A 19952-nucleotide genomic window follows, 5' to 3' on the forward strand; every position below is an offset into this window, starting at 1 on the left:
TTACACATGAAAAAAAGTTTATTCCCAAGGTGCCTTGGCACAAGGTAGTTACTTTATAATATGCAGTTTGACATATTGTACCTGGGTCACTAGGTGGTCTATAGATTATATACGTCGGTGGTAAGTACAGTGTGAGTAGTTTTAAGAATGAAAAGTATGAGACAGTGTTTGTATTCAGAATGGTAGTTCATCTATAAGACTATAGAAAGAAACAGTTCCTGTCTAGCCATAATGTAGACATGGTTAGAGTAGACTGTTTTGTATATTTGCACACACACACACACACACACACACACACACACACACACACACGCGCACACACAGACTCACACACACACACACACACACACACACACACACACATGCACACATGCACACGCGCACACACGTACACACACACGCATGCGCGCATGCACACACACACACACACACACACACACACACACGCACACACGCACTCACGCACACACACACACACACACACACACACACACACACACACACACACACTCCTTTGAATATGTGAGAGCCATATGAATTCAGGTGGACGAGATCACAGTACACTTATCAAAAAAGAGTACAGGTCCTTTATTTACATTTTCCTTTATTACCACATAATGTTTTTCTTTCTTACATCTTTACTTTATTACCAGACAATTTATTTCTTTCTTTTATTGATTTAATCTTTAACTCTGGTAAATTATCCCATGGATTAACAAAATAATATTGTCTTGTTATATTGTTATACCATGTTTTTTTGATCTTCTTCTATTTCATCAGTCTTTATTTTCCAGATTTTTATCTTTTGTTGATAATTTTCTATTTTTTTATTGCAGCATTCTTTTTTCTTTTATTTCTTTTTAATTTTCTTAGTACGTATATTTAAACAATCTTATTACTAATTTCTCATTTTTCTCATTTATCCATTTCAGTACTTTATACAATTTAAAGATGCAATGTACACCACTGGATTTAACAAACCTAATCATCCTTCTTCTTGGTTCATATAAATACTTCCCTTTTGACTGGATTTAGTCTAAAACCCAAAAAAAAAAATGGAGAAAAAACACTTCTAAGAATTGTTTTTAATATATTCTTGCAATCATAAACACACTTGATAAATACGCCATTTTCCCATTAATACTTAGCTTATAAGAAAAAGTCAGCTTGATAAATTAATCTGTGTTTTCCATAAAAAAACATTTCTTTTAATTCCTTTAATATTTTCCCATTGTGTTCTGTTCCCTTTTTTACCAACATAGAGAATTATTTCATTATAAATTGTACACTTCCTATTTTTACTTTACCTCACATTCCTTTGCTTTTATCTTTATTTAATGCCATACCAAGTTTTGAAACACTCATCTACACAAAATATAGCTTCTCGTATCCATACACTGTGTCTAGTTGTTATAATAATATAATCCATATAAGTCATTAACACTGGAATTCCTACACCTGTTTGCATTATATATTTTGCATTCTTCATTTTATAATTCATCTCGCTAACTACAATATTCATAACTAAAGCAAATAAAATACAACTCATAGGGCATTATTGTCTTACACCATTACTCATCTGTTTCTGTACTTAGCCATCCAGTTACCAAAATTCATATTTCATTATTGCCATACGCTATCATACACACTCTCTTAATTTTATTACTATAATTATATATATTCATTACTTCCCATAACATCCCATGTTCTGTTGTATCAAAAGCTTTATTAATATTGTCTACAGTAAGTTTTACATCCTTTACATCTAGAGTATCATCCACAAATTCCCTTACTGTTATTAACAATTCTTGATACCCTTTTTCTTTCATACCATATAAACTTTCTTCCATTATATATTCTATCTTATCTTCCAGTCTCTTCTGTATTATTTTCATAAATATTTTGTAATCTGCATTATTTAACACTATTTATCTCCAATTCTTCATATCCTCTTTTTCCCATATGAATTTTAACATTTCACTACATAATTCTTTGTGATTAAAATCTTCATTTAAATATTCATTCAAAACATAACAAATATTCTTTTTGCCATTCTACTAAATTTTTATACATTTCAAATCCAATTCCATCCGGTCCTGTTGCCAAATCTGTGTTTACGTGTTTAAGCACTTTATCCAATTCCTACAAAGTAATTTCTTTTTCAGCTTCCTTATTCACTTCTGATAATTTTTTTACTTCCCATATTTTATTACAATCTTTTTTCTTTAAACATTTCTTCTACATTATTTATTACAATTTCCATAATCTTAATTTGACTTATTTTTACCTCTCGTTTTTTATCTTTCATTTCTCTCATTACACTTTTATTCTCTTTCACTGTTTTGCTTAAATGTGCTGATACGTCTTCCCTTTCCCTTTAGTAAATACATTTTATATAATAATTCATTATTTCTTCATAATTTCATGTATATACTTTGTTTTCATTATCATAATATTCACTCATTTTTTCTAGATGTTCAAAAACATTTTTATATATTTTCTACATATCCTTCTTTTCCTATCTTTCATATTTTGCTCTGCCAGTGTAAAAATTATTTTATATTTTCATTTAAAAGTAATTCACCATTCTAACCAAATAACATAAGATGTCCTCATAGCAATGCAATCTACCCTTAATTGTATAATTAATGCATTTCCTTTTTTCCTTTCCATTTTTTTATTTAATCTTTCTATATTCTTTCCTGTTTTAATTTACTCTTTATTTTCATTTACTCCACCTATATTGCAAAGTATCTGCAAATCTTGTTATAACAGCTTCTCCTTCTACTATACTTGTTCCTTTGGCTATTCCAAAATAATCAATCTCAGATATCACTTTACCTCTTTTGTATGTCTACAGTTTTCTACTCCATATAATCAGTTTGCCACATTTCATAACTTCTATCATTTTTCTTACATCTTTTCCATTCTTTTTTCTATTATCCCTTAAATCACAATTGAAATCTCCCATTCTTATAATATCCATATTTACTACTACATAATCTAACATCTATTGAAATAAATTCTCCCCTTCTTTACAGCTAGCACAATCATATAGAGCTATAATTCAATAAAACTTTCCTTGCCATCTTAAATCTACAATAGTTACATCTAGAATCTTCATTAATCTCCTATATAGTATTGATATTCCTCAGCAATGCTTATTTCCCAAATCCCATATTATCTCTCCATCCTATATATTTTTTCTGTTTGTAATCTTTCTTCATTTGTTAGGAATTGTATATCTCCCAAAACAATTATATCTACATCACATTTATTACACCATTCTAAAACCTCATCCTTCTTATTATATTTTCATACTGTTTACTTTACACTTACTGAAATATTTCTTAAATTATTACTTTCTCTTTTCCTTAATTTAATGGAAATAATTTTCTTCTTATATTACTTGTTCAAATATATTACTTATCACTCATTTCCTTTCTTCTTTTCTTTTATGTTTACAACTTTGAATTTTCTTTTTCTGTATTTTTCCAATAGAATTCTTTGTTCCTTTTACCACTTTCCAACTTTTGTCTTCTTCATCACTAACGTCTGAATTTATTCCTATTTCCCTCTCTTCTTCTTTTTTCTTTTATCATCCTTTTCTTTTCCTACATGTCCTTCTATTCCTATTTCCAGTTCTTTTCCATTTTGTTCTTTATTCTCCCCCTTATTTTCACTATTTGTTTTGTCATATTTTTCTTTATAATCCATCCATCAATGTCCATTTTTGTTTGCATTTATAAGACTAAAGTTTACATTTCTTTGCATCATGTCCTATTTTCTCACATATATAACATTTCTTTTTATCATAATTATTCTCTAAATGTCCTTCACCCCCACAAAAATGTTCTTTGTTGTCCCAAATATTTTATCACACTCTTATTTCCTTCAACAATTATTATACTTGGAATTCTAAAGACATGCTTCTGGAGCATTTCTCCCCGGGCCTCCGCTGAAAACAGGATCTGTGGAACCTAGTCGGACTTTCCCAGTCAACAAATGTTAAATAAATAAAAAAAAATGTACAGATTTGTCCATTTCCATTTTTAAAACAACATTACAACCCCAACCCTCAGTCCATTAACCCCTTTTATCATAAACCTTTGAAATGTCCATTACTTCTTAACATATATTTTAAATGGCATTTTAAAGTTTCTCATTCCACCCTTGTCCAAAACTGTATATGTATTTTCTTTATTGCCTCACAGAAAAAAAAATGATCACATAATAGTTCCATAGATTGTCAGTCTGTCTTTTTTCATATTCACACAAAATATTTTCCATATTATATGCAGTCTCAGAAAAGTCACTGTTTATTAAAATAAAAGCTTTTGCCTCTTGTATTTTTCACAACTAAAGGAAGTATTACAGTGTCCCATAAATCATATCTGTTCATCTCCTTATTTCCTCTACTTTGTATTCTCACTATGAATTTTCTTTTCATACTGTCCTTTTTCTCTTTTCTTTCTGCTGTCTGTAACTACTTGCCAGTGTCTCAGCATATGGTTTTCTTTTATGATTACTGTCCCCTTTCTAAAAAGCCTCCAAATCTTCCTGTATTTTCTTCATTATTTCACTCCAAGAAACATAATTTTTCTGGTTCACACTGGTTGACCATGTCATTTAATATGTCATCCCATAAATCTCATGACAGGCGTGATGTAACAATGTACTTTTCTCCTTTGACTCAGTAAGCAATTATTCTTGGAAAACTATTTCAGAATCGTCCATAACTCCACATACTTCTTCTTTTAACTGGTGCTCACCTCCACTCATTCTAGTACTTTTTCCATATCATTCACAATCCTCCCAGCTGCCAGTGTGCTAGGAACTAGGTACACACATACTCATGCTGTACAAGCCATGAGTAGGGTTTTTTGTTGATATATACATTACATAGTATTTACATATTTACATTATTTACATTTATTTACAAATCTCCATACATTATAAACTTCAATTTAAGGCTCTCCCCCACTCTTTTACCCACAACCAAAACATTATTTTCTCCAAAATATTTGTCAAAGTCCATTTTCCACTGTATTTAATTTGATTTAGTCTGTTGTTCCATATAGTCCATGAAGCATAAAATATTATTCTGTCCATTTTTTTCACTTCTTACTGTTTTTGTGTACCATAATAACCAAATTCTATTATGCCCATATTTATTTTTAACAAACTTTTCACCCTATTATGTTTACATATTTCTTTCCACAAATTATTAACTCTTTCACATTTCAAAAACACATGATCAGTAGTCTCAAAATATCCACATTTATTATATATTCTATCTTGCTTTTTTGTATGGCATATTTGCCTTAACTGACAATTTTCTAATAGATAATTACCATAAAAAAAAACATTACATTCTTAAGGTTTTTATAGTTATTATAGCTCATCTTTATGGCTTTTTTCTTATTTATTTCTAAATCTTTCCATGGATCAATGCAATAAAATGTTTTCATAATACTTAAGTACCATTCCTTTCTATTTTTCTCACATATATTATTTTTTATTTTCCATAACACAATTTTGTTTTGGTACTCTTTCATTTTTTTATTCACAATGCTTTACTTATTTTTTTTTACCTTCCATTTCTTCCCACAGTTCTTTATATTTATAATATAGTATCATTTCTATCATGTTTTTATTTTCCTTCATAATTTCTTTTAATATCTTATATAAAATTAAAGATGATGCATGAACTATTGGGTTTATTAAGCCCAAACTCCTTGCTCTTCTTTTATATATAGAATCCCTCTCTTGACTGGATTCAGTCTAGAGTCCCATATAAAAGAAAATACAATCATCATTAGTTCCTTTTCATACTTAATAGGAATCATATAGATGTTAGCAACATAAGCAATTTTTCCTATTAATATGGCGTTCAACAAGTTTGCTTTTTTCTATATGAAAATCTATATGATTTCCAACAAATAGTCATATCCTTTATTTCTTTGAGTACATTATTCCATTGTTGCTGTCTGCATTCATTCCCTCTAAATATTATTCCCAATATATCTATATATTTTTAATTGAACTCAATACCTCCTATCATACCTTCAAAACCAAATCCTTTACTTTTCTCTTTATACATACTTAAACCATGTTTAATTTATACTTAATTTTTCATTTACTTTTTCTATCCATGCTTTATTTTTAACAATTAATACAATATCATCTGCATCCACCACTATTTGACATTTTATTAATTTACTTCACCTATTACATTCATAACTAATGAGAAAATTAAACTACTAGCTGGGCAACCCTGATTTATTCCACATTCTATTTATATTTCTTCCCCAATTCAGCCATTTACATTTAGTTTTACATAGTTTCTTTCATAAACAGATTTCATTACTCGTAATATTTTTGTGCTTATACTATATTAACTCTTGACTTCCTTTTCCTTTTCTTCTGAATACATTATGGTCATATATTCTATCCATTTTTGTAACCTTTTTGTTATTATTCCCATAAAAAATTATAATCTGTATTATTCAATGTTATAGGTTTCCATTTTTATCTCATTATTTCCTGTTTTAAAAGTAAATCTTATAACTCCTGTACATATCTCGGTCTCTTTAATTCCAATTTCTAGCCATTCATTCATAACTTCTATAAAAGTTATTTTTGCCACTCTTTCATTTCTTTATACATACCATATTCAATTCCATCCATTCCTGTTGCAGAATTCATGTTACTGTCTTTGAGAATTTTATTCAATTCTTTTATAGTGATTTTTTTCTTCTAAATAGTCATTATCTTCATTATTTAATTTTTCACCTTTATAAATTTGTTCTGTTTTCTTCTCTTTTAACAAATAATTCCAATACATATTATTTAATTGTTTCATATATCCCTTCTTGCTATCTTATTTGCTTACCTTCCTTATTTTTATTTCTCTTATTATTTTTCTGCTTTTATCATTTTACTCAAATATTGTGCTACCTCTTCTTTCTTTCCTTGTAAACAATATTTTTGTTTATATAACAAGTTATTCATTTTAATTTGATTAATTTTATATATTGTAATTTCTTTTTCATAAAAGGATTTTTTTCTGCTCTAATAAGTCTCTAAAAGTTTCTTGACTTAATATCTTGTATTTCTCTTTTCTTATCTTCTTTTCTTCCTTACGCATTCTAAAATCACTTTTTTATATTTCTCTTTAAAATTAAGCCACCAAAAAGTCAAATTCTCATAAAACTCTCTCATATTCATATGATTTTTCCATAATTTCGTAAGTTCTTTTTTCTCTCCTAAATCTAATTCCTTTTCCTTAATTCTCTTTATTCATTTTCCTATTCTTATATATTCTTCATTTTCCTGTACCTTAACCCATATAGCCACATGATCTGAAAATCCAGCATACTTAATTCCTTTTTTATAACTTTTAAATTATTGGATATTAAAAATTACACAATGACTAGTCATTAATATTCCAAAATGAGCATGCTGATTGGTCAGCCCAATCAGCGTGCCCATTGTAGGATATACCAATGGAAAAAGCTCCGGTCACCCGGACTTTTTTCCATTGCTATATACTGTAACTTTTATTTATTTATTTTTTTTAATTAAAAAAAATCTGTAATCCAGACTCCAGACATAGCAGAGAGACAGGATGGAGAAAATACTAGGAAAATCAGGTTTGTTATTCAAAACTAAAGACAAGTATCTTATTTTCCTTGTATTTCTTCCATTCTGTCTCTCTCTCCTGTCTCTAAACTGTCAGAAACATTTTTTTAATAAAAAAAAAAGAAAACAAAGATGGAGCAACAGAGACCTTTTTTTCTCCATTGCTTCTTTCCAAAGCACTGATGTACTGGGTACGCATGGGAACGCAAGTCCTATACACATGCACAGTACATCAAAAAAGGCAACAGGATATCTACCATCCCCAGAAGGACAGCACTGCACCATTATACAAAGACATTATTTAAGAAAAGTAAGTTTTTTTTCTTAAATAATGTCATTGTATAATAGCAATAACCGACTCTGTTGTGTGGTATATTATAGCAATAACCCACGCCTGGGTGTGGGTAATGCTGGATTTACCCATGGTTGGTGTGGTTTGGTAATGAGGGTGAAGCCCGAGTGGCCGAACAAAGCCAACCATGGGTAAATCCAGCATTACCCACACCCAGAAGTGGGTTATTGCTATTATACAATGACATTATTTAAAAAAATATATAATTACTTTTCTTAAATAATGGCATTGTATAATGCCTCCTTGGTGCCCTTCAGCAGCTGTCTGGTATTCTGCGGCAGTTCTGATGTACTGCGCATGTGTATGCCCACGCAGTACATCAGAGCTGTGGGCAAAAGCAACGGAGAAAGCAAGATCTCCGTTGCTTTTTAGAAACTGTTTCGCTATGTTAAATGGGTTTAACATAGTGAGACAGCTTTAAAAGAAGCAACGGAGAATCTCTGTTGCTTTTTTTAAAGCTGTCTCGCTATGTTAAACCCATTTAACATAGTGAGACAGTTTTGAAAAAAGCAACAGAGAAAGCAAGATCTCTGTTGCTTTTTACAAACTGTCTCGCTATGTTAAAGGAGTTTAACATAGTGAGACAGTGTGAAGCAATGGAGATCTTGCGTTCTCCGTTGCTGTAAAAAAAGAGTTACAGTAATGGAAAAAGTCCGGGCGACCGGACCTTTTTCTATTACTATAACTCAGATTTACAATGTGCATGCTGCCAATCAGCGTGCATGTTTTTGAATATTAATGGGGAGTCATTGTATAATAAGATTTACCCATGGTTGGCTTTATTTAATCACTCGGGCTTCGTTCTCATGATTAAACCACACCCACCATGGGTAAATCTTAATATACCACACCAACTTCATTGGTTATTGCTTAAATAATCAATTTCTGTCCTAATTTCATTCCTTTTGTAGGTCCAGTGGTTATTCTCCCATACACTTAACTTTCTACTTCTCATAATTCCTTTAACCATTTTAACATCACAATTGCTCTTATTTTCTCTTAAATTACAATTACAATCACCCACCACCATAATGTCCATATTTACACAAACATATTCAGGAATAATTTTAAACATCTATTCTCTCTCTTTTTTTTGCTACATATGCATATAAAACTATAATTCTATACTCATATTTTTTCCATCTCAAGTCTATTACCATAATTCATCCTTGTTCCACTGTGGTTACATCTAATATTTTAATACTTTTGTGACATAATATACATATGCCAGAGCACATTTCTTTCCCCATGTTCCAAACTACCACACCATTCCAAAGTTTTTCAGTTTGTGTTCTTTCTTCCTCTGTTAATAATCTGATATCTTCTAAAACAATAATATGTGCATCTACTGTAGCACACCATGGTAAAATAACTATTCTCCTCTTAAGATTTTCCATACTGTTCACATTTAAAGCTAATGTCTTCAGCTTTTAAGAACAGTTAGTATAATACAATGTGTATCCCTTTCCTTTCTTATTTTCTCTAAACATTATATTTTTTGATTTTTCTTCTCCCTTCTTTAACTCTTTTCCCCAGTGAATTCATTTTATTTCTTACTGTGCACCAATCTGCTTCTTCCTCACTTGTCTCCTCTGTTTCTTTTTCCTTGTTAATTTCTTTAATTTCACGTATGAGCTCTTTATCAGTCATCTTTTTGTACATTTTCTTATATAACACATCCTTCTATCTCTTTCTCCTGTATAACTTCTTTATCGTTTTCATTTTCTTGCACATTCATTTCACATTCTAGCCATGAATGACTAGTATTGCTACATTTTTTGCATTTTAAATCACATTTTTTAATTGTGCCCTGTTTTACCATGTAAATAACATCTTTTTTATCACATTCATTGATTAAATGATCATTGTTTCCACAAAAATAACAAGTCTTTGGTTGACCCCTGTGTTTCACAAAGCCCCTATTACCATGAACATTAATAATATTAGGTACACATATAACATTATCATTTTCCATTTTCAGTATTACTCCACATTCCCATCCCCCAGTCCACAGTCCCCTTTCATTGTATATTTTTGTAGTGTCCATTACTTCATTACATATAGTTAACAAATGTTCTTTCAGTTCTTTTGCTTCAACTTCAGTTCTAAACTGGATCATTATTCTTTTTCTTTTTGTCTGTAAAAAGCTGGCATAACATATTCTGACCATGGATAAATATTTTTATTTTGTTCATATGCACCCAAAAAAATGTCCATGCCCTGCCCAGTCTCAAATATCAAGTCACAAAAAGGCTCTTTATTAATTAAAATAAATTATCTTATCTCTTTTGCTTTGACACCCAGAGGTGCTATGACAGAGACCCAAACCCCATACCTGTCCAAACTTTCTTTTTTACAGATCACATATATTGTATACTTATTTTTTGTTTCTTTTATTTATTCTTTCTTCTTTGCTCCTTCTCCCACAGTTTGTGCATAAGTTTTTATCTCTTGAACTTTTTCTGGAACAGTCTCTTCTTCTCCTTTTCTTCTTCTATTTTCTCCATAATGTCGCTCCATGAAATTGCTGCTCTGCTTTTTGTCTCACTTTGGTTTACCATTTCTTCCAAATAATCATCCTGCAATCCCCACCCCCACCCCCCTGATTGGACGGTTGTAATTATTCATTTTCAGAATTAACTGTCTCTCCTTCAAAAAATCTCCTCTGAAAGTTTTCCTCTAAATCCATCTCTGTTACAGCTACAATCTCCTTTTCTTACAATGTCACTGTTTTTTCTGCACTCACAGCATCAGAAAAAAACTTCTGGTAGCGATTCTACCATTTCAGCTACATTTTCATCAACTTTCACTTCATGTTCTGTATCTATTCTAATTAATCACTCCATCTTGGAGTCTAAATTACTTTCCATCTGGAAACAATTCTACACTCTACCTATCCACAAAGGAGATAACTCCTCAGATATAACTAATTTCAGACCAATTGCCATCCTCTCCCCCTCTCTAAAATATTGGAAAAATGTATACATAGACAAGTCATACACTACTTAATACATGAAAATCTGCTCACATCCACCCAACATGGATTCCAACCCAAACAGCACTACTATAGCCCTAAAATCATTCCTGAACTCACTCTCTCTCTCTAGCTAGAGATGACCACAATTATATCTCTTGCCTTTTCTTAGATCTATCAAAGGCTTTTCACACTCTATCTCACTTTTTTCTCTTGGAAAAACTGTCTAACCTTAATTTCTCCTCTGATACTGTTGCATGGTTCTCTAGCTACCTCACTGATAGGCTGCAATCTGTGAGAAGGCACTCTGCACAGTCCCCCCCCCCCCCAGCAAAAATGGGAGTCCCTAAAGGCTCTTCATTTGAGCCACTACTTTTTAATGTCTTTTTTAACCTACTATATACCTCTTGCCCTCTGTCTTCCCTAGTACAATACTTTGATAACTCTACAGTCATCACTATTGCCAACTCACCCTCTGAACTCCTTTCAACTACTCAGACTTCCTTTAACTCAGTTGAAACCTGGCTCTCCAATAACCAGCTAATTTTCAACCCTAAAAAAACAAAACTGTTACTCTTTCTCCCCAAAAATGCTAACCATATTAAATCCACCATCTCCATGCACTCTCATAATAATACTCTCATTGAAGTTGAATCTGGCACTAAACTCTTAGGAGTCACCATCGATGATCAACTGAAATTTGACCTCCATATTAACAACTGTATTAGGAAGACCCATTAGAAATTAGGGCTCCTGTACAGAAACAAGACATTCCTCAGAACTGAGGCCAGATTTTCTCTCTCTCATGCCTACCTACTACCCACCCTATTATACAACTCCCAAATTCTCACAAATCTGAACTCTTCACTCCTGGCCAAACTTGAAGCAACCTATAACAAAGTAACTAGATTCACTGCTCAACAAACATACAAATCCCATCACTGTCTCTCTTTAAAACACCTAAACTATCTCAAACTACCCCATCAGCTTCTCCTGTCCCAGCTCCAGATCATTCACTCCATCCCATACCAGCCTTCATATTGTCCAACATTATCTTCCATCATCTCCTACTGTTCTCCCACTAGAACTCTCCAGAGCTCTAACCAAGACCTGCTACAAGTCTATAAACCCAAGACAAAATCAGGGTGCAATGTTTATAACTATAAACCAACTATTGCATGGAATAAACTTCCACTAGAACTCTGGACCCTCACACATCCTAAACAATTTAAATCAGCTACCAAAGAGTAATTTAAAAGTCACTGGTCCTGCCACTGCACTCACCCTCCATAATCACAATCTGCTTAAAACCTCTTGGAACACCCTTTGGAAATAACAAATGCTACATCACCTGACAAAATGTTGCTATCAATATCTACTGTACTGTGATATGAAAACTTATATTGATTTTTTCTTATTCATGTATGATATATTACTAATATCTATTTGTGTGATTATTTTAAGAATTATGAATTTTGTCTGCTGTTAAATGCCTTGTAACTTATTAATTCTATTTTTATGTGGAGCTTTTCTTCCCGAGCCTCTGCTTAAAAAGAGCTACTCAGCTCAGTCAGACATACCTAGTCAATAAATGTAAAATAAAATAAATAAATACATTTTCAGCAAAAGCTGAATCAGCCATCTTTTCTCTCTGTTCCTCCTGGCTACCTCCATGCCTGGATAGCACACAGGAAGTCAGGATGTGTAACACACAAAGCCTTTCCCCAACTACTACAAGTAGGGGAAGTTCCTTAATGCCCTGGCCAAATTTCCCATTGTCTATATGAATGTCACCTTGAGTCACCCCTAAAAAGAGGTCTTTGGCCTACTGGGACTAACCCAGTCAAGAAAGTATAAATAAATAAATAAAATATCTAGTACTGGGTCTGATTCCAAAAGACTTATTCTCAGTGTAAGTGACCACTTACACTGAGAGCAGGTCTTTTGAAATCTGGATCCTGGTGTACGCCTGTTTATAGATGGGCCTTAAACCAAAGTAAGTAACTTACACTAAAAACACGTCTTTCAGAATAAGAGCAAACTTACACTGAGGCAATTATTTTGGAATCTGGCCCACTGTATGATTAGGGACAAGTTTTGTAATGAGTTTTTCTTTTTTTTTTCTTTTATGCACTTGTTAATCATGTAAGCCCGCTGGACATAAACATCCCTTTTCAGGGAGGACCAAGGAGCACTGGTCTTCTTAAGCAACTTGTTCAGAGTTACACAGCAGGCAAATGAGAAGTGGGTAAAATCAAACCGTGTACTTTGGGTACAGGAAGAAGTTTGTTAACAGCCCAGCCAGTTAATCCTCTGCACTAACTGTTAGCATTCTAATCATTTAACACGTTATTTTAAATCAGCATATTTCATACCAATTCAGAAAAAAAGAACAAAACAAAACAACACAACTGCGCACACAAGAAATACTTATTTTGACCACCAACAATCTATTTCACCCACATACATCAAACTCCTAGAAATAAAATTTACAAAAATATAATGAAAAAGTTAAAGTAGCAAAGAAAATATTGAAAGAACATCACAACTGCAGCTAGGCAAATGAAACTGTCATTGCTAACAAAAAATAGCCCAAATCTAAACATCCACAGTGACTAACTTAAAACGTAAATACAGTATAAAAGTAACTCCCAGCAAAGGAACACTTCCAGTGGACTTACACATTTAACAAACGTGGAAAATAAAAATGTAAAATAAATGCTAAGGAATGGTTGATGACATGCTGGGAATGGTAATAAATGTTTAGTGATGTGCAGAGAACAATGATAAAATAGCAATAACCTTAAAGCACACCTAATTACAACAGACTGGTCTCCCATCTTCAGCTTCTAAGAGCCCATCTGGGCAGCTGAAATCCTAACTTCAACTCTCTTACATCTCCAAGACAAATTATTTCCAAAGGTTTCACAACTTTATTCTTATCTGAAAAATAATTGTCTCATAAAAGACCTAAAAATCATCCTTCTTCTAAGAGAGGAAGCCTAGTATAGCTCTAAATGCCAACAAACCACTGAAACCAGACATAGATTTACCACCCTTCACAACATACCCAAGCAAACCACACAAATACATAAAAATATGCCCTAAAATGTATAACATTCTCTGAAAAACAAACCAAAATACTTCTGGAAGGAAGTCATCTCCTCACCAGTCATAAGTCACCCCCACCCCCAAAACCACTCACCCATCCACTCAACATCCTTCACTCTAGGAACTTTACACCTTTGATTTTTTTTAATGACGTCATTACATACCCACCTGTCCCAACATCTTCAGTCCAGACAGAAATCTCTTCCCCACACTTTACTCCACTGTCTTACTTCAAAAAAATCCATTCCAAAGACATTGAGGCGCAACTCAACAAAATCACTCTTGACTTGCTAACTTCCTCTGGCAACCTATGCCATGGTTGATTTGCTACTGTATAGACTGTATCACAATTCCTCTTTGCCATATCTATGACTCTGCATCTCTAAAAACAGTTTGCCTTCCATATAGAAAACAGCTGTAACCAAATGAATGCCAAAACAGCCCAGCCCTTTCCAACACCTCCAACTATCATCCTATTTCAATTCTACCAAGTTTGGGGAGTTTTTTTACAGATTGTTTATTCCTAATTCTTCAATCACATTAAATAATATAACCTACTGCCCTCTTAGCAGCATGGATTCTGGTCTGGCAATAGCATTATGAATGTAATATTGTCTCTCATTGATGTAATGCTTAATAATATGGATAATGTCAGTTTAACCAGTGCTGTAGTCATAAGTCTTTCCAACATGTTTTAGTTGGTTAACTACTGTTTATTACTAAATCACATTCTCCACCTAGAAATAAGCCCTGATGCCTCCTTTTGGTATCAAGAATTTCTCTGTAACTGCCACTTCAGGGTCATTTCCCTACTACCTCCCTCCCCTACACACCCACCCACACACTTTCAAAATGTTTTCTTAATGTTCTATCCTGGCCTTCCTTCTCTTTCCTATCTTTACCAACAAGCTCCCCTATGATTTAGTCAAGCTATCCATCATATTATATGCAAGAAAATAGTAATCTCCCATCCACCACCCACCTTTCCACAATCTAAAGCAAACCTCAACAAGACCTCCACATACTTACCCAGTAAATTGTTAACAAAAAGGTGCTATTAAATACCTCAAAAACCAAGCTGTCTGATTTTTGACCAAGAAAAAACTTGCCAGGATCCAAAACTCTTTGCAAATAATAAAATAAAACAAAGAACCCATTGAAACTACTTTTTAATTTAAGTACCTTTGCATTTGGTTAGAGCAGTCATGAAACATCCATCTAGACATAAAAACAACCTTGTAGGCCAGAAAAATTTGTGCTCCACCTCAGCAGCCAGAACTGCCATCAGGAAAGGTATCTACTGGTTCAACTAGAAAACGGTCAATCCCTGATTGCAGTTGTCTGTAATAAAATAATAAAGCACTGCAAACTCTCAACAACAAAATATGCTGTTGCATAACCCTCTTCCCTTCCATGAACATATCTGGCAATTGGCTTAGAGGAATAAAGAGCTGTTAACATGCTGTTGTCTGTGGCCTAGTTGTGCAACGTTTGAGTCCCACAGCCTCCATTACCTAACTGTGTGGCTCTGAGCAAGTCACTTAACTAGACATTACTCCCAGCCTCTGAAAATGGTCTATGGTAGAGGTCCCCAACCATCACGATGTGGACCGGTTCCGAGGCATGGATCATTTGGTACTGGGCCATCAGGTGTGGAGTGAAACAAAAAAGTGAATGCGTGTATGAGTGTGTTTATGTATCTGTCTGCATGTGTGAGTGCATGCGTGCATGAAAGTAGAAGAGTCCGTGTGTGTGTGTGTGTGTGTGTGTGTGTGTGTGTGTGTGTGTGTGTGTGTGTGTGTGTCTCTGAGACAGAGAGAGAGAGAAAACAGAGAGGGACTGAAGAGTGAGAGTGTTCCCTAGCAGCAGCTGCAGCAATGAGGTTTGCATACCTCTTGACCATACCACCCAACCTTTCGCACAATAATCTGGACACATACCTCTCAACCACTTAAATCAGGAAATCTGGACTAAGACATAAATAATGGGGGGGACAAAGGCCCAAAAATAGAGACACTTTTAAGTCCTGCTGTTACAAATGTAGAAAGTAGATAGAAATACAGGTTTTGCATTAGCATGCATTTTCTAATGGGTATGGAGTATGAAACACAACTGTCTGCCATTATTTTCTGACTTAAAACCTCAATGATCTGCCACTGATTTGCCAGAAAACAACAGTTTTATGTGAAAAAGAACAAAAAATATGAGACAAGAATTTAGATATTCTGTGAAAATCTGTACAGTTTAGAGGTATTCTGGACAGAGCCAAATAATATGGACAGATTTTAAATATTGCTCTTATAAACAAAGTCAATAAGGTTGCCATTAGGTTTACGTACCCCTCAACTATAGTAGATCAGTATAATGCTGTTACAGAATGTGCACTTTTTTATTTTATGGTAATTATTGCCAGTTGTCATTTTATTGTACTTTGGGCTTTTCTGCCCAGTTCTCGGCTGATAATGGACTTATAGTCCAGTCAGGCCTCCCCGTTAAACAAATGTCAAATAAATAATTAAATATTATGCACTTTATTATGTGCATGCGATGGCCGGTCCATGAAAACTTTTCTTATGTGAAACCGGCCTTGGTGCAAAAACGGTTAGAAACCGCTGGTCGATGGAGATCAGGGCAATACCATGGAAAACAAATATAAATAAAAAATAATTAATTAAATAAACATAACTGTACTATAATCCAAAAAGTTAAATGACTACCTATTAGTCAAATTGCAAATCTTCTGTTAGCCTTACACTGCATAAACGTTTTACAATTATTTTTCTACCCCTTGTTTCAAAACTCTCAATAAAAAAATTTTTCCTATAATCTGAGAAATAAAACCCATTCCAGTCCCTTATCATATGCTCACAGAGCAAACCTGCACAGCACACTGTATCTATAATCTAGGGCCTACAGTATAGGAATCCTAACCAATCAATTTCACAGAAATTACTAACTACTCTAAATTCAGAGCTCAACTAAAATCCCACCCATTCAGGTTGGCCCAGTGTAAGTGCTCCAAGTTTTGCCACCTTAAAACCCCTTGTACTTTGCCTAACCACTCTTCCATCTCCCTTCCTATACCTCATCCTGTCATGATACGCTTATGAATTACTTAACTTCTCTTTTCTCTCCTCTCATTTTACCTGTCTATACTATTTAATTTTGCTTCTTATCCTCTCCTTTTTCATGGCTTATAATGCCTAATATTCTGATTTAATTACTGTGTTTATTCATTTATTGTATTTTTTTTTCATAGAACGAGTATAAGTGTTTGCACAGGTTGTTTGCATGTTTTTCCTCACTGAACCAGGTTGGGCCATTGGATCAGTGCTCTACCCTGATAAACAAATTAGAAATAAAAATACATTTAGCATATGTGCCTGATAAATGTTTTCATTACAGCTCATTTACCAAAATGTTTTTATTACATCTCATTTACCAATGTCTATTGTTAGGCTAAATAGATAGGTAGATATACAAACAGACAAACACAAAGCTAGATATAGGTACAATATAGCAAATAGATAGTTTTAAGAAATATAAAACCAGTATGTTTCAATAAGATACTGGGGATGAAAAGAAGGATGGGAAAGTCATGATTAAGGTTAGCCATTTTCTGATTTTAGAGAATATTATAGAGGCAGTCCAGTTATTATAAGATATCTGTAGATACAGATGGCACAACAAGCAACCCAGAAAATATTTACACACAATAACACATATAAAGTCTTACTAAGAAAATTCAATATTAGCAGCTGGAGGAAGAGGTAAGCCATAATGTTAAAGTTCAAGTGGAAAGTGCAAGCCAAAGCCAGTGGTCTGTGGCTGACCAAGTTTGCAGATGACTGCAAGCTGGGCACAGTCTTAAATTCCCCTAGTGATGTGAATATCCTCCAAGAGGGCCTTACCCAAACTAATGACTGGTGCCAGAAGCATGGCCTCAAACTGAATGCCAAGAAATGCATCATTATCCCCTTGGGGAAAATGTCATCCCACTAATTATCACATCAGTAACAATGTACTAAGCTTGCAATCAGTCGTGAGGGACTTGGGCACCCAGGTTGATAGCAACCTGATTTTTCACCACCACATTGCCTCCATTGTATGGAAGGCTTTCTACATGGCCCACCTCATAAATAAGGGTATTTCATCCAGGAACAAGGAGGTCATAACATCCCTGTACTCCTCCCTTCTCAGACCCATGTACTTTGCTAAACACATGCAGCAGCTGGAGAGACAACAGAGGTTCCTGACCAGGAAAATCCAGGGTCTCAAACACCTATCCTATACAGATAGGCTAAAATCCCTGTCCCTCTTCTCAGTCTCATACAGACTGCTCAGAGGTGACCTGTGTCTGGCATACAAGGCCATTTCAGACCCTGCCTTGATGGAGTTACTGCATATCCGTAAGACAAACTCCACTCACACAACCCACATGCAAGGCCTCAACCTGGTCTGTGACATTAATACAACTTGGCAGGATAGATCTGTGTCCCAAAGACTCCTCATCTGTGGAACAGACTCCCTCTCCATGTCAAGCAGAGTACCTCTCTAGCCATCTTTAAGAGGAACCTGGACAACTGGATGAGAAACAGAAAATGCATCCCTGGGATCCCACCTGTGTCCCTGCTGGGCAGGGAAAACAGGTGCTGACTTTGAGGGAACATGGGCCAAATTCTTGGGTAGGCTTATAAGGGCCTCCAGGCCAATAGCCTAGTATCATCCTATGAACCTATGAAAGTTCTTCTACACCAGTAGATTTCACTAGTATGGGTGGGTACGTGACAAGCAACTAGCAGGTGGAGAAGTTGTGAGAGGGGCAGAGGGTGAAGTAGATGCTCTTTCCTGGCAAAAAGTAAAGGATTACCTCTGTTTTGAGATGGCCCAGCTCATGGCTGAAAAAATCCCCTGTGAGCAGTCGGCCTTCTCAGTTAATATACACAAAATTAAATGTGCAGAATTTCTTAGATGTTTGTAAATGGTTTACAGATTTAAAGCATTGTCTTATGTAATTCATTTGCAAAGGCACACACTGAGTTCAAAAAAAGATGTGGTGTACATTTAGTGTGTGATAAGCTTATTTTGTATTTTGGGCTGAAATGGCTTATAAATGACATTTAGGTATTTTGACTCGTACTTAGCTAGCCTGTAAAGGGTCTATTTGATCAATATAAATATTTCTTAGGTTCACCCAGAAGAACATTACTCATGTGAACCATGCTGTTTGTATATAGTACTCTCTTTAACAACACTCTGCAGAATAAAGGAAAATGGCCTAGTCAAGCAGGAAAGGACAGAGAATAGTACAAATAGTTTGTCTTTACTCTTAACAGCCCTCAGCCCAGAAAGACTCGATAGACAGTGTTTGCAGTACTGTCATAATTTTTGCAGGCTTCACAGCTCCATTTCAGTGTTAGCACAGGAAATGCAGGAAATGGCTAAGCAAAGCTACTGTAAAGGTTTTAAAATGTAGCTTGCATGTAAACATACCTTGTATCAACAAGGCGGGCTTCAATTTACTGTGAAAGACTTTACCACTGAAGAAGAATGAGCTCATTATGCCATCCCTTGACTATAAAAGAATCCATTGTCTACACTAACAATAGACATCCTGGCTCTTGTCGGGTAAAAAAATGATGCCCTGGGGCTCTGTTAGATTAGGTTTGTTTCTCAGTTTGCAGCCAAACAGCAGATAAAAGGCATGCAAACTCAACATCAAAGCACACAATTTATAAAGAAAACTAAAATGCTTTTAAATAATGAACCAGCATAACAAAACAATAAAAATCCATTGTGAAGTCAAGGCTTTTGACAGACTTATAGCTGCAATTTAGTGATAAGCCCTTGGTGCCTTTATAATCTGAAAAA

Source organism: Protopterus annectens, chromosome 9.part0 (assembly GCF_019279795.1).
Source record: "Protopterus annectens isolate FY-2018-M chromosome 9.part0, PAN1.0, whole genome shotgun sequence".
NCBI classification, from domain to species: Eukaryota; Metazoa; Chordata; order Ceratodontiformes; family Protopteridae; genus Protopterus; species Protopterus annectens.